Source organism: Hoplias malabaricus, chromosome 6, assembly GCF_029633855.1.
Source record: "Hoplias malabaricus isolate fHopMal1 chromosome 6, fHopMal1.hap1, whole genome shotgun sequence".
Classification (NCBI taxonomy): Eukaryota; Metazoa; Chordata; class Actinopteri; order Characiformes; family Erythrinidae; genus Hoplias; species Hoplias malabaricus.
In genome coordinates, this window is record NC_089805.1 from 6,321,800 (window position 1) to 6,336,737 (window position 14,938).

Below are 14,938 nucleotides of genomic sequence, written 5' to 3' on the forward strand. Positions count from 1 at the left end.
TCATTTCACAGTCACTGTCTCTTATAGAAACCTCAGAAGGGACTACATTATACACCTCCAAAGTTATATAATGTCTTAGATATTGGTTGCATTTATTGCTTCTTATCATGAGTGCCACAAATACATTCAGTGATGTTGAGGTCAGGTTGAGTCTCTCTAGTACCTAGTCCATTTTTCTGAAAATACCAGCAGCTTCTTTGTTTGATTCGCAAATTGACATTTTTGTCTTTTTTCCCCTCAGTTACAGATTTTTACAGCTATATATATATCATCAGACCCACTGTACTTTCTGCACTTTGAATTTTCTTTAGGAATATTTGAATATTTGATCTGGGGCTTGAAAAACTTTTTCCTGACCTTGTTTGCCCACTTGGGACCATTCATAAGATCATTCAGTAGCAGGTGTTTAGATTAAAATGATATGGGGTGCAGCTGGAAAATACTTAGAAGCAAATTATCAGTTACCCAAAAGGTTCAGAAGAATCTGACAAAGCTGTATCCAGTATAATGCTTAAGATTAATCCAGGATCTTCTCAGCTTTAGAGCAAATTCTTTTTCAAGCTTTCATTTGTACTTCACTCCTGGTGTAAATCTAACACCCTGTGTAAGAATCAGCTCTGGGACTAAAATGGTTTCTTGCCATGTGGTCAGATGGAGCAATGAATAGCAAATGTTTGTTATGACACAAGATCCTCCCTTTGCTACACCAGCTCTAGCGTCCTCTGGTTCTCCCTGAAGGATGCTGGGCAGAAAAATACAGAACAGGCGTGCTGGACTCAAGTTTCTAAATCCACATGGACACTGTAAACTATGTGATATATATCAGCTGTTTCTAGTGTGTATGGAGTGTGTGCACTGTCCTGAATTTATAATAACGTTTCACATTTAAAAGGTAACTGAGAGGAAATGAATGCATAGTCAAACTTAATTGTAACATTACAATTGAGTGAGTGAGATACATTACCTCAACATAATTACTGTTGTTAATTTCATTTTAAGTTGATATAATAAGTCATATTCAAATGGGAAAAACCTACACAGTGAATTAAATAAATTTAAAGCCATACTATTTTAAAAATATAAATATACTTTAGTGGCAAATTTAGATGAAGGGGTAAACAAGAATGTTATAATGAATTGTGCTTGATATGATCAGATTGAGGTTTACATTATTCCCATGGGGAATTGCAGACGAATTATTGCTCCTTTATATTACCCACTGATAACCTGCTAAACAAATATGAAGGCCTCCCTCAAAAGTATGGGCTGATGTAATGTATGAAGTCTCTTTATTGGCAAGGTAACTGGGCTTTGTGAAAAGACAAAGCATGAATAATGTTAAATTTAGCATTGACTTTTAAACTTTTTTTTTGTAAAATGTTACCTTCAGTTTTCTGTTAGTGCCTGTTAATAGAAAAAATAGAAATAGAGGTAATAGAAAATGTTTTGAATGATGAGAAAGAAATCTCAATCTATATGCATTTATATGGTGAGTTGTTGAGTCAGGCATCTTTTATTTCTTTTTATTTTATTTTTTTAAAGTATGGAAGGTTTATGTGTAGTCCCTGTTCATGTGCCATGAGGTAGTATCCAAAACAATTTTGGTAAAGCTGTATTGCCTGAAAGGATTTTAACTGTGTTTTGGAGTGAGGTTTCCTACAGTCCAGTTGTTGAGGTTAGCACATAGTAAAACCTCAATATGGACTGTATACTGCTGGATCGGTCAAGAACATCAGGTAAGTATTCTGTGGTTTGCTGTCTTTGACCGTTGAGTTATTGATTCATTCGAAACCACAGTCAAATCCACGTAACGTATGTGTAACATTTTATTTGTGTGTAACCGTCCAGCCAAATACACACAGAACGTCCACCTATGGAAGTGGATTTCTCATTCACTCACTCAACTTCTGTAAACAGTTCATACTGTAAAATGTAGTATCCACAGTCTATATGGAATCACTGGTTTCAAGCCAGGAACACACTCTTGACAGAGTACCAATCCATCACAGGGCATCACACTCTCACCATCTGTGGACAATTTCAATGAGCCAATACACCCAACCACATTCTGGAAACCAGAGGGTATCCAGAAGGAACCCTTATAGACATGGGGAAATCATCTAAACACCTCAAAAGACAAGAGCCAACTCAATAATCTAACATTGAATCTGAGACCCTGGAAGTGTGTGGCTGTAACAGTACCTGCTGTGCCACTGTGCCCACCCAAGTCAATTTAAAATGTCTGTAGACCCACCTCACTATAGCAAGACTGGGCTGTTCAAATTGTTGCACAGTAAAGGTCCACTAGGAGTTATAACAACCAGAAGAGGGCAGAATTCACTTCTAGCTTGATGTACAGTGCCTGTAAAACCTGGACTTAACAATAAAAATAATGAGAGGAAATAGGCCTAAATCTACAAAGTGAGGTTAAATGCACACACAATATATATATATATATTTGTTTTCATTTTTAAACAATGATACAAGCATAAAACTGATGAAATTTATGGCACTTCTTTAATTTTTCTAGAATGTGCCAATCACATTCACTTTGGTAATGTGCAGTCTAAGACATGTATAAACTGTGGAACACTAAAGAAGAAATATATGAGGGCAATCCCTGGATGAGGTTACACACATAACATAGGTGAATAGGATAACAGAATGGACCAATAGGAACAGGACACAAAACTGGGGCAAATAATTAGAGTGGAAGAAACTGACTGGGAATACTTTCTGCAATTACAATATAAATACATTGTACATCACGTTGTCCAGTCTGTAGTAACATTTTCAAAACTCTAAACACAATTAACATAACATCCATCCGTTGTGAACTCTACCATTAACACAATTCCTGTTGTTGTCACAAAATATGCAGTAAATTAACATGTTTCTAAAATGCTTACATTTTCTACACACACAAGCTTTCCCAGTTCCAAAACTATGGATCTTTCTTGACTCATTTACAAATGTGTGCGTGCAGCATGCCAAAAATGAAAACCTAATGTTCAAAACCTTAAATACAATATAAAACATCTACTTCTGGCACATCAGCAGGTGAAAAGCTGTACTGAAACAACTGATATGCATTCCTGAATAAACAGATCAATGACACGTTGAGAAATATCTGATGTAGATGAATCACATTTGATTCTAAACTCATTCAGTGACATATGCTGGTGTTGAAGTGCTGTCAATGACATGGACTCATCCAAAGGGGCTTTCTGGAGTGATGAATGTGGGTCTACAACACCATACAGAAGCAAAGAGAGAGAGTTTGAAAAAGCTCACATTCTGTGCCTTTTATTTATTTGTGTATTTTGTTTTTACACATTTGGGAACAAAGGCCATGTTTGTTTATCACTGGTAGAAGTTTCATGACCCCACACTGTGGTGGTACCTTTTGCTCCCTCTGTGGTGGTAGCCTCAATGGTACATATCCCATATGTTTAGTTAGAGAACATACCTGTATCGCATTCATTCATTATCTGTAAGCGCTTCACCAGTTCAGGGTCGCGGATCGTGGATCCAGAGCCTACCTGGAATCATTGGGCACAAGGTGGGAATACACCCTGGAGGGGGCGCCAGTCCTTCACAGGGCAACACACACTCACACATTCACACCTACGGACATTTTTGAGTCACCAATCCACTTACCAACGTGTGTCTTTGGACTGTGGGAGGAAATCCATGCGGACACGGGGAGAAAACACCAACTCCTCAGACAGTCACCCGGAGGAAACCCATACAGACACGGGGAGAACACACCACACTCCTCACAGACAGTCACCTGGAGGAAACCCACAGACACAGAGAGAACACACCACACTCCTCACAGACCACCCAGAGGAAACCCAAGCAGACACAGGGACAACACACCACACACCTCACAGACAGTCACCCGGAGCGGGAATCGAAACCATAACCTCCAGGCCCCTGGAGCTGTGTGACAGCGACACCATGCCGCCCACCTGTATCGCAGTCTATCATAATTGTAGATTTTTAAGTTGTGTTGATTTCATACACAACCTTTCATCTCCAGGACTGTTACTTTATTTTACACATTTCTATAATACAATTTTACAAATATTCACCTCTCCTTCTGGAGAAGGTATAGAAATGTACCCTTAGGGAACACAACTGAACTCTAAAACCACTGTTGTACCTTTAAAAGTTACATCTACACTGTTTGTACCTTTAGTGACAATGGTATACCTGTACGGTACCTTTTTTTCTGGGACTGTACAGTTATAAACACTTTTACTGCACCAAGTCTGTAAATAATAGTCATACAGTAAATATTAGTCACTCACCGGTAGATCTGTTACCAAAACGTACACATTTTACACTAAAGCAAAAAATTTGTTGGTTTCCAGAAAAAACGACAGTGGACGTCATAACATCTATTGTTTGCTGTACAACTCCCAACTGAGGCATGTTTGCAGTGTTTTGATAAGAGTTCTTTCTTAAAACAAAAAAGATTTCTGTCCACAATGTTCTACAAGTGGCCAGTGGATGGTGCTATTCTGCTATAAATATAAGATAAAGAAAAAGATAAAATGACAGGTGTTTCAAACAGGTGGAATCACTATGTTCTTTCAGGAATGGTATTCTGTGACAGTTACTGTGACACATAAATCTACGAATGACCACTGACCTAAACTATGAATCATTACTATCTCGTACAAAAAGGTAGCATAATGCATTTAGCTTTTTCAGTTTCCTTCTCACATTTAAACATGGTAAATTGGTTATAAAATATACCATACCTTGTTTTATAACAGTACTGTAAATGATACATAGAAAAGGAACTAAATTACCAGTAAGTAAATTCACTATTTATTTATGTGGCTAAAAGTTAATGTGGAGAAAATAAAATGTTCTCTTGTTAGGAATGAAAAACTAGCAGGAAACTATTTTATAATTAATTATAATATCTAACTTTTAATGAGTTGTCAATTTTTACATTGTCATTAATATAATTAATTTATAGACGAGAGAACAAAAACTGTAAGTGTAACATAGCGCCTAAAAAGCACAGCTCTTGATAAAAACCATTCAAATCTAGTACCCAACTTGAGCTTTTTTTTCCCCCAGAATCATTTGTAAGAATGCTTTCAGTGAATGAAAAGGGTGCTTGAAAGATTAGCCCTGCTGAATCACTGCTCTATTCATTTGACATCCTGTTTTCCTTGAGATGTACAAAACGTAATGATCAAATTACAATTCTGCATTCTTGCCATTACATAGTGCAGGAAATATGTCATTTTTTATTTCAACAATGTCTGTGTGTGTGCGCCTGTCTCAGTGTGTGTCTGCATGTGAATGGACATATATGTATGTGGACTATGTGTACTGAATCCATGAACTTGAATACATGGCACAAAAGTATATTATCAAACTGTAACAGTGTAAGGAAGTCTGTCACTGTAAACATCTCTACCCTTAAAAAAAAGGTGAAAGTGTGTATAATATATATTATAATAAAAATGCATATAGGAAATCTTAATCACATTGTTTTTAGCACCAATTCTGAACATGTAACGTACTGATCAACAAATGTATCCTGGCCATCTTGTTTTGTGGCTAATTCCTGTCATTGTGGTCTATTTATGGTGATGTATCTTGGTAATAGGGCAATATAATATGATAATATATATTGCTTCTTACTGCATTTAAACCATCTACTGTCATTATGAAGCCCCAGAGTCTGTAAATGAGTTGGTCCTGTCTTGGTCCGGTATGCTAGTCTTTACCGAAATGCATTACCGAAACATCTCGAGTTACAAATGAGTTTCTGTGGTTATTCAAACAGTGAATAAAAACTTACAGACACGTTTAACTTCAGACACATAGAAACAACAGTCATATTCTCCCCTCAACACACATTCCACCTTAAAAGGTGTGGAGCTTCTGCATGTAAACAACCAGAGAGAACTGTGTTTCCTCACAATCATAGATGTTCCCTTAAAAGAAAACTACAGTTGTGTAACATAGAAGTAGTGTGTGTTTGTATAGTTGGGGTATTAGAAAAAATCTCATGATTCATTTCATAAACTCATAAATATTTTATAGGATATCGTGCCTTGGACTGCCACATCAATTTAAGCGTTTAGTTTTCATCTAGAAGATCTACTTTCATGCTGGACTTCCCCCCAACCAAGTCGAACAAAAATATCTGAGGATAATAAATAGTCAAGTTTATGAACTAGCTTGGGGCATAGTCTTAGATCAGCTGAGGTTGAAACTTCAGCTCAAAGTAGGACAGTGACAGGCCGGAGGGATTTACAATGTTGTTTTTGTTGTTTTTAAATGAAATAGTTGAATGGACTGTTAAAAACAATCTTCTCAAAAAACAGGAAGAATGGCTCTACACATAGAAATCTGAGATCTAACATTCCTATAAGCAGTCAATACATTGCAGCAGCAGAAAACGTTCATTCTGAAGTTAGCACTTGTGCGGGACAAAAAAACAACATAATTATACCTGAAGATACTTTCACAGTGCATGACAGGCATCATATTATTTTGTTGCAAAGGATCAAATGTGGTGGCTCATTAAAAAATGATCAAATGTACGATCCCTTTAAAGATTGACTTAACAATTGCAAAGGAGTTAACCTACCTAGCTGCCAATCGTCACACATCCCGAATCCTGGTCAGGGCACTATTGCATTAGTAAAGGTGGCCTCCTAACAGCTAAGCAAGCAAACCACAGCATAATTTATTTACTGTGCTGTTACCATCCATCCATCCATTATCTGTAAGCGCTTATCCAGTTCAGGGTCAAGGAGGGTTCAGAGCCTACCTGGAATCATTGGGCGCAAGGCGGGAATACACCCTGGAGGGGGCGCCAGTCCTTCACAGGGCAACACAGACACACACACATTCACTCACACACTCACACCTACGGACACTTTCAAGTCGCCAATCCACCTGCCAACATGTTTTGTACTGTGGGAGGAAACCGGAGCACCCGGAGGTAACCCACGCAGACACAGAGAGAACACACCACACTCCTCACAGACAGTCACCTGGAGGAAACCCACCCAGACACAGGGAGAACACACCAGCTCCTCACAGTCAGTCACCCGGAGCAGGACGCGAACCCACAACCTCCAGGTCCCTGAAGCTGTGTGACTGCGACACTACCTGCTGCTCCACCGTTCTGCCTGCTGTTACCATTTCTAAAAAAAATATATTTAATTATAACAGTTTTTTAAAAAATAAACATTAAGAATAACATTTATTAGATTTGGAATTTGCAATGCAAAAGCAAAAGTTTGGTGCAAACCTGATCAAAACTTGTTTTGTTGCTTTTGTAAATGTATAAATGTGTAAAAGAACCTGTCTGCATGCATTTTAATGCATAATTACTGTTAATTAGCTGAACTGACTAAGAATTTGATATTTAAGTGCATTCTCTTGTTGAAGATTGGTCGCTTTCACTTAGAAAACTAACAAAACATGACATTTATCCAGAGCTGTTCATCCTTTTGCATTTGGCTGCAAAGAGAAGCTAGAAGGAATATATTAGGCCTGTCCAGAGAAAACAAACAAACAAGATATTAAGTCTCAAGGACATGTTCCTTGCCATCTGTAACCCCTGTAAACACAGGCTTCACTTGTGAATGTTCATTAAGAGCCTGGGATAGTGTGTGTTGTGTAAGGTGTGTGTTGCAGAAGGTTATCTGGTGTGGACGTTGCTACTGTGTCTGAAATCTGTCGTGGATTAAGTTTTCATAACAGCACTTTAATCCCCCAGCGAGTGTGCAGTGTCTGGCAGCGTGTCTCCAGTTTGGCCGGAGACATGGCCGTACCTGAGGCAGCTCTCAGGTTTCATCTGAGACTCCCATGCTCAGGCAACAGCTGCCTCCGAGACTGGGGAAGACGTTCTCTACGAAGACTAAGCCTTGGGTTTAAACTACAGCTCAGAGGAAATTTCTGCTTGAGTGAACAAGGTAAAGAAAGAGTTAGTGAAATTGTGTGTTGTCCTTATGCTACAGGAGCATGAGGCTTGGGGCTTGGGGTTCTGGACTTCGGGCTTTTGGATCAGGAGTTAGGCATATAGCCTGGGGAATAAGAAGAGAAAGTGTGCTTGAACTTGAGATAGCCCTTGATCCTGATCTCTGAACTTGCAGTAATTTGTTGTAGTGTTTACAGTTAAAAAGACAAGATCAGTGCATGATTGTCCCCTGACAAACACGTTACCATCTGCCTTGGCTTTGACAATGTTTGATGTCTTCTTACATCTTCAGTGACTAATTTTACACCTGGTTTGTCAGTCTGTTTCAAAGGAATGATAGCCCATTTCCATAATAATAGATTTTTGTTATTCTTTCTTTTGGAGATTTGTAATGATCATTTTAAAAGCTCTTAGGTCACTTTTATTGAGACGTTGTTTACTGTTCTGTGGATGTTCTTAAAGAAAGGGTTTAACAATGAGAAAATAATTTAACATATTTTGAACTGTAACATTTTGTTTGTAGTAGTCAGCTATGGGAATCATTTTTTATCTAAACATTTAGAATCAATTTGTTATTATGTTTTATAAATAGTCATTACATTAAAAATCATAATTACACTATACATAGTCATATTTCTATGTATTTAAGAATATTTAAGAAAACATGAAAAATAAATGAAATTATGTCTTGAAAACATGTAACTACTCCATTTTGTTGATAAATGTTTGCTAAGGTAAGTTTTGACTCAGGCATTTAATAAAAAAATGCTCATATTAAATTATATTCCACAAAATCTGGCAATAATATTGTTGTTATGTTTAAATTTAACAGTCAAAGCTACTCAATATTTCATCAAGGTTTATTATTAGGAAATAATTAGTTACCACTGTTACTTGGATCCTGTAATAAATACTACACTTTTGTGAGAAGCACAACATGGTGTTACTTAATGATGTTATTGTAAATGAACATAACGTGAAACTAAATTAACTGTGTGGATATGACCACTTTTTAAAGGTCTCTAAAGCAGTTCAAAGCATGTCATTTATCCCTACCATCTGACTCACACAGACGTGAAGCTTTTCTTCTGTTAGAGCTTTTCCTGACTTCAATTCCACTGAAAAGTGTCCTTGGGTACTTCACTGCACAAAAGTCATGGAACCCTCATTATTTAATACATTTATTACAAAATAACTACATGATAATTAAAAGATATGTAAGTCAAACACAGAAGCTGTTGCTGTTCTCAGATCACTCGACTTGCCGCCATAGGGCCCTGACCTCAACATAACTGAATGTGTTTGGAATTACTTGGATTGTGAGAAGCAGAAAATGCCACCAACTTGTAAGACTGAATGATTTTACATCATTAGTGTGTTTTGGAAATTAAATACAGTGCATGAAATTCTGTACAGTCCCTTGCCACACATTCAGTTGAGAGATAAATGACTAGTCTCACTTGGTGGCTGTAGGCTCTCTTAAGCAGCAAGAATGGAGCAGGTGTGGGGCATTTTAACTTGGATTGCAGGATAACATAACACGTGTCCATCTGTGATGAGAGCAGAACTGAAGGAATTGCCCTGGTGGCCCGGCATGTCGCAGAATTAGCCTTCATCAGAGCTAGAGATGCACAGTAACATAAGCGTGGAGAGGAATTCACACATGGGAAAGGATTCACCTGTTGTAAACCTAGCATTGCTGAGAACGAGGGTTCTATTTGGGTTTAATGTTTAATACGTGGTAAAAGGGACTCTTTCATTCGAATTGTGATGAGACTGCAATTAGATAAATGATCCATCTTAAAAGCTATTTTTTTTGCCTGTTGTTTAGATTAATTAATCTAGATTAATTCTAGATTAAAATAATTCTATTATATATATATAAAATAGAATTATTATAATCTAGAATTAATCTAGTTTATAATCTAATGATTATTAACTATAATTATTAACTATTACAGAAAATCTGTAGTGAACAAGAATTTTGGGAAGTTCTTTGCAATAGCATGATACCATATGTTCTTAGAGATAGCGTACCATACGTTCTGTTCTGATACTTATATGAAAAACCTAATGTGTCAGCTAGAACTTATCTGATATGTCTCTCACTAAGCTTCATAATGAGCTATATTTAACTGATACACTTGACATAAAATGAGAATCTATATGCTGCTTCTAAATCTGTATCAAATTAAGAACTGTATTAAGAGTTATTATACTATAAAATAAACATTCATTACGTATTTTTAATTATATTGAGTTTCTGAAGCATTTGCCAGAAGTACAAGACTCGTAATAAGTGCGTCTGAGCAATTCCCTCTTTTCTAGACCATATACTGACCTTGTAGATGTGGAAGAGTGCCAGAGAGTTGTAATGTGAGTTGTGAGGTTGTGTAAATCAGTTCATCCCTGAAGACCACATCTTGAGGTTGCAGTGTCAGAGAGAGAGAGAGAGAGAGAGAGAGTTAGAGTGAGAGAGAATCTAATTTATCTAAGTTATAACAATTTAAAGTTTCACAATGCACAGCATGAAAGAAGGTGAAAGCAGTGGTAATGGCATAGACCTCAAGTACAGTAATAGTAAGGTGAATGAAAAGTAATACGAAAATTCTTGTAGCTACTTTAAGTCATTATTAACCAATATTCTAAAAAAAAAAACCTGTTAAGAATATTTCTCAATGGGTCATGTGAGGGTTAGAGATTATTTCTGGTATCTGAGTATGCATTGGGGCTCATGAATTCTTAATTGTTTAACTGTAGGTAAGGGTTTCCAACTAACAACATGAATGTAGGGCTGTAGATTTACAGTTTAATGTGACAGCCCTGGTGTTGCACGTAAAAACAATACAGAGGATCACAATAATTTAATTGTATCATAGATGAATTGTTTCATTACTGAAAAATGACACAGCATCACTGATGCAAAGCACACTGGTGCTCCCTTAGAGGGGACGTCTAAAACTGTGGGGTCAACGCAGTTCTAAGATCCACGTCTTTTAAGGTGGAACGGTATATTTCAGAGAACATAACGACTCTTGTTTGTACGTGGCTGAATTTGAAATTGTCTGTAGGTTTTTATTGACTGTTTAAACTCATTTGTAACTTGAGTTGCTTAGTTTTGTAGCAATTTCAATTTCAATGCAATACGACGTCCCCCAAGTTTGGAGACATTTCCACCTTAAGTAACCTGAATCAGCAAAAATACATCAATATAACCCAACTTTTGAGCAGGAATAGAGCAATATCCTTTTTTGGGTTCATGCTATTATATATTTGGAGTTCTCTCCATTGTCTAAAAACTCCAAATGCCTCTGCCATTTGGAGAGCGAGAGAGAGAGAGAGAGAGAAGCCTAGCATACCTAACGGAGAATTTTATTTTTAATCGTTTATAGACACTGGGGCTTCGTTAACACATTAGACTGATTTTTTTTTAGCCAAATGTAACTGTTTATGTGAAAATCAACCCTTGTGCTGCATTTCCTAACTATGAGTGAGTTTCTCAAGCATGTCTTCAACATGTCCATCAAAGTATATCCATGAAAACACATCCTTAACAAATGTGTGAATGTAAACAAGTTCGCAAAGCTAACAAACTATGTTTAAAAAGGTTTAAATTGTTGCTAACAATAGGTTGACTTTGAGCGTTACATTACATTTACTGTCTGTTACATGACGTATATTGGCAAATGCACAAAATGATAATCAGTACATTAGAAGAATTTGGCCCCACGTTCCATAAATACTGTCATCTGGACGAAACTGCCAAAATGTATATCGCAATATATTTCTTAGTTCCTTTCGAGTCCGATATTGATATGAACAATAAAGCAGACCTTTAAAGAACGTCAGTCAGCGACCGAGGCTGTTAATAACGTATACAGAAATATTGAAAACTGTATTTAAAAATCATATCATTGTTATTGAAACAGTTTTTAATTTTGTGATATATATTGATATTGTATTATTTTCCAGCCCTAGTCATACTGATGTGAATGTAGTAGGGTGGCTACTAAAGCCTGTGATAAATTGTAGATTACAGAGACCATGTAGATAGCAAAGCATGACATTCATGATGTGTGAACATTTTAGGCTGAATGCAGCTATAGTTTTAAAATGTTATGGATTTTGTATCTCAAACATATTAACTTAAAACAAAGCATTACAGAAATATGCGGACTCGCTCAGCGGTAAAGGATCACCTACGTTCATGTCCCTTCAGGTCATTTGTATGTACTACCAAACACAAACACATCCACCCACCCACACACACAGCCAGGGGAATTCCCTTTGATGTGGTCATTAGAACAGGCATTCTCCCTCTTCATCTCCCAGCCCCAGGGAGCAATGGATTGCAAAGGCTACACTTACAGGCATGCTGAACTCACTCTAGCCTGAGAGTGCATGTCAGCGTAGTGGGTGCTTAAGAAAGATAGATGTAAGGGGGTGTGCATATGTAGCTGGAATTCTTAGAGTCTAAAAAGCAAACGTATGCAGGAGGTAGAATATGCAGGTGTCATTGTAGTATCACTTCTTGTTTTCCTGGATATCAGCTCTGGGTTATTGTATTAAAAAGCAGTTAAACTGCAAAGTGTATGACAGGGCTACACCAGTGGCGCAGCAGGTAGAGTCGCAGTCACACACCTCCAGGGACCTGGAGGTTGTGGGTTCGAGTTGCGCTCCGGGTGACCGTCTGTGAGGAGTATGGTGTGTTCTTCCAGTGTCTGTGTGGGTTTCCTCCGGGTGCTCCGGTTTCCTCCCACAGTCCAAAGGTCTTAGTTTACCTTAGCTTAGTTGACTAAGAAAGGTCTTAGTTTACCTTAGCTTTGCATGTTTACAATCTTCACCAAAACAAATATGGCTGAAAAAAAGAGAAAATCTAAAATGGCATTTAAATAGATGAAATAAGTGTTGGAAAAGTGTAGGAAACTCAAAGAAGACAAAAGCTAACGCCATGCATGTACTATGTAGGTAAACAGACCAACAGTCTTTTATAAAACTGATATTAATACCTTGGTTTGGTCAATTTTTTTATCCAACTTGAATGTTAATTAGCGTACAAGCAACATTTTCTTCACATTCACAGATTTTGTTTAGCGGCACTGTATAACAGTATGTACAACATGTTAACAGGACATCTTTACAGAAATATCTTTCATGTGACACAATGCAACAAAAGTAATCAATGTCCTGTGCTGGTTATAACATCGCTTAAGATCTACATTGGGTGGTTTCAGGCACTCTATAACAATAATGCTGCAAATTTAAGGACATCCTAAAGACATACTTTTGTGAGCTGGGTAGTGTAAACATAGTTATAGTTTAGTGGAGACTCTGCAAAACTAAAGCTATATCTGAGTTAAATCAGTTGATTAAGACTTGGAAAGACAATTTTGTTGATCTTCAGGAGTGGAACTATATGTGGATACTAGTATGGAAGTGGGGAGTCAATGCAGTGGAAAAATCTTTTATTTTTTTAAGTTGCCTATGGTGCATTGCTTTACAGAATGATTCTTACGGTGGTGATATTTAGCCAAATAAAGCATCCTAGACAAGAAATTACAATCAACTCCACTGAGACTAGTTCCTCACTTCCCATTTAGACACTGTCATGCTTTCCGCAAAAGGTTAAGACATTAAAAGACATCTTCCCGTGCTTATTTCATAATCTTTGGGTCAAAGAAATATTTGTTTATTACCTTGATTGCAATTTCCTTATTTAATTTTTGTGTTTTATAAAATACCCCATAACATGAACCCCTAAGGGACAACAATTAATTAGCAAAGAAATATGTGTTTGGCTAATAATTCATAACAGCAGGTAAACTGCCTAAAGTAAAATTACATCTCCAAACAAGCAAAAAATCCAATGAGATGTTTCTTATTCTTTTCTGAAATAAAGTTACAGCACACCTACTCTGCAGCTTTGGTACAGCCATTGTAAAAAGAGATAAATATTTGCATATAAAATTAGGGAATTCTGAAAACTGGACCATTTCAATTAAAATCAATCTAGCTATATAAACATGAACAGTTTTGAGATTTAATACATGAGCCTTTTTTTGAAAAATGCAACTCCAGCCAGCCCTAGTCTCAGTCCTCCATCAAAACAGGCCATACACAACATTCAGCCCTGCTTTGGTCCCAGCCAGGCCAGGGACGTGAAGGGTTTGAGTAGGGGTGCATGCTGTCACAACCCTTGGGACTTCATTAGACTCTAAGATCAAGTTGGAGCTTCTTGCTCGTATTAGAGACTGTCAGCAGTGTGAACTCCTTTTATGTACCGTGATTGGCTCTTATCCACTCTGGGCTCTTAGCATGTTGCCTGCCTGACTGGAATACAAGATTTGATGGTCTAAAGACAGGGATAAAAAATGTAGAAGAGTGTCAAGTGCGAGAGAGTGTGAGAGAGAAAGAGAACACACAGTCTAAGAGTAGATCTGTTCGGTTCACTGAGTGCCATTTTCAGACTCAGTCACTACAACTTGTGCAAGATCTCTCTTTTGACTCGCAAATACAGAACCGATGCTCTGTGAGGCCCTTTTTGACCCCTTTCCGACTTTAGTGAGAACTGGCCTTGTGCTTTAGCTCAGCGTGGCGGCTGATCACTGGAACGCCTATAAGAAGGACCTCTTTGTTGAGCGGGTGTTTTTTCCTCTTGTCCCAAGTGGCTGTACATCTGTAGGCTATTTGTGACATTTAACAGAATAAATGAAGCACAGTTTCTGTAGGCTCTTTTTCTGGATATAGTCAGAGGAACGTCATGGAGGGACCCAAGTGCCTTTGTGTTAACTACATTATCTGGCTCCTTCCTTTTATTTTTTTTCCAATTTTTTTTCTGTAGTTAGTGCTCATGTTATCACGTTTTGCACTTGCTTGGTTGGAAGAGGTCGCTGCTAGGGCATTTACATGGCGAGGGGCACTTGGGTGTCTCTACAGTCCTAGAGGTAGTTGGTAGATGGTGGGGTGCCG

The 14,938-nt window shown here is 37.6% G+C and overlaps 1 protein-coding gene across 39 annotated transcripts in view; it reads right to left on the reverse strand.

The window, feature by feature from the left end:
- myl4 (myosin, light chain 4, alkali; atrial, embryonic) overlaps nt 1-14,938 on the reverse strand; it is a 37,672-nt gene that overhangs the window by 6,982 nt on the left and 15,752 nt on the right. For 10 of the 39 annotated variants that reach the window (XM_066675299.1, XM_066675297.1, XM_066675300.1 and 7 more), the window contains one exon: nt 10,311-10,391. The exons of 1 other annotated variant lie outside the window; for it this stretch is intronic. The gene's annotated coding sequence lies outside the window, so the exon portion shown is untranslated. Of the gene's footprint in view, nt 1-3,660; nt 3,794-7,037; nt 7,191-9,025; nt 9,113-9,429; nt 9,591-10,310; nt 10,392-14,938 lie in introns of those variants that run through there. 28 more of the 39 variants (XM_066675292.1, XM_066675289.1, XM_066675288.1 and 25 more) reach the window with 13 other exon arrangements.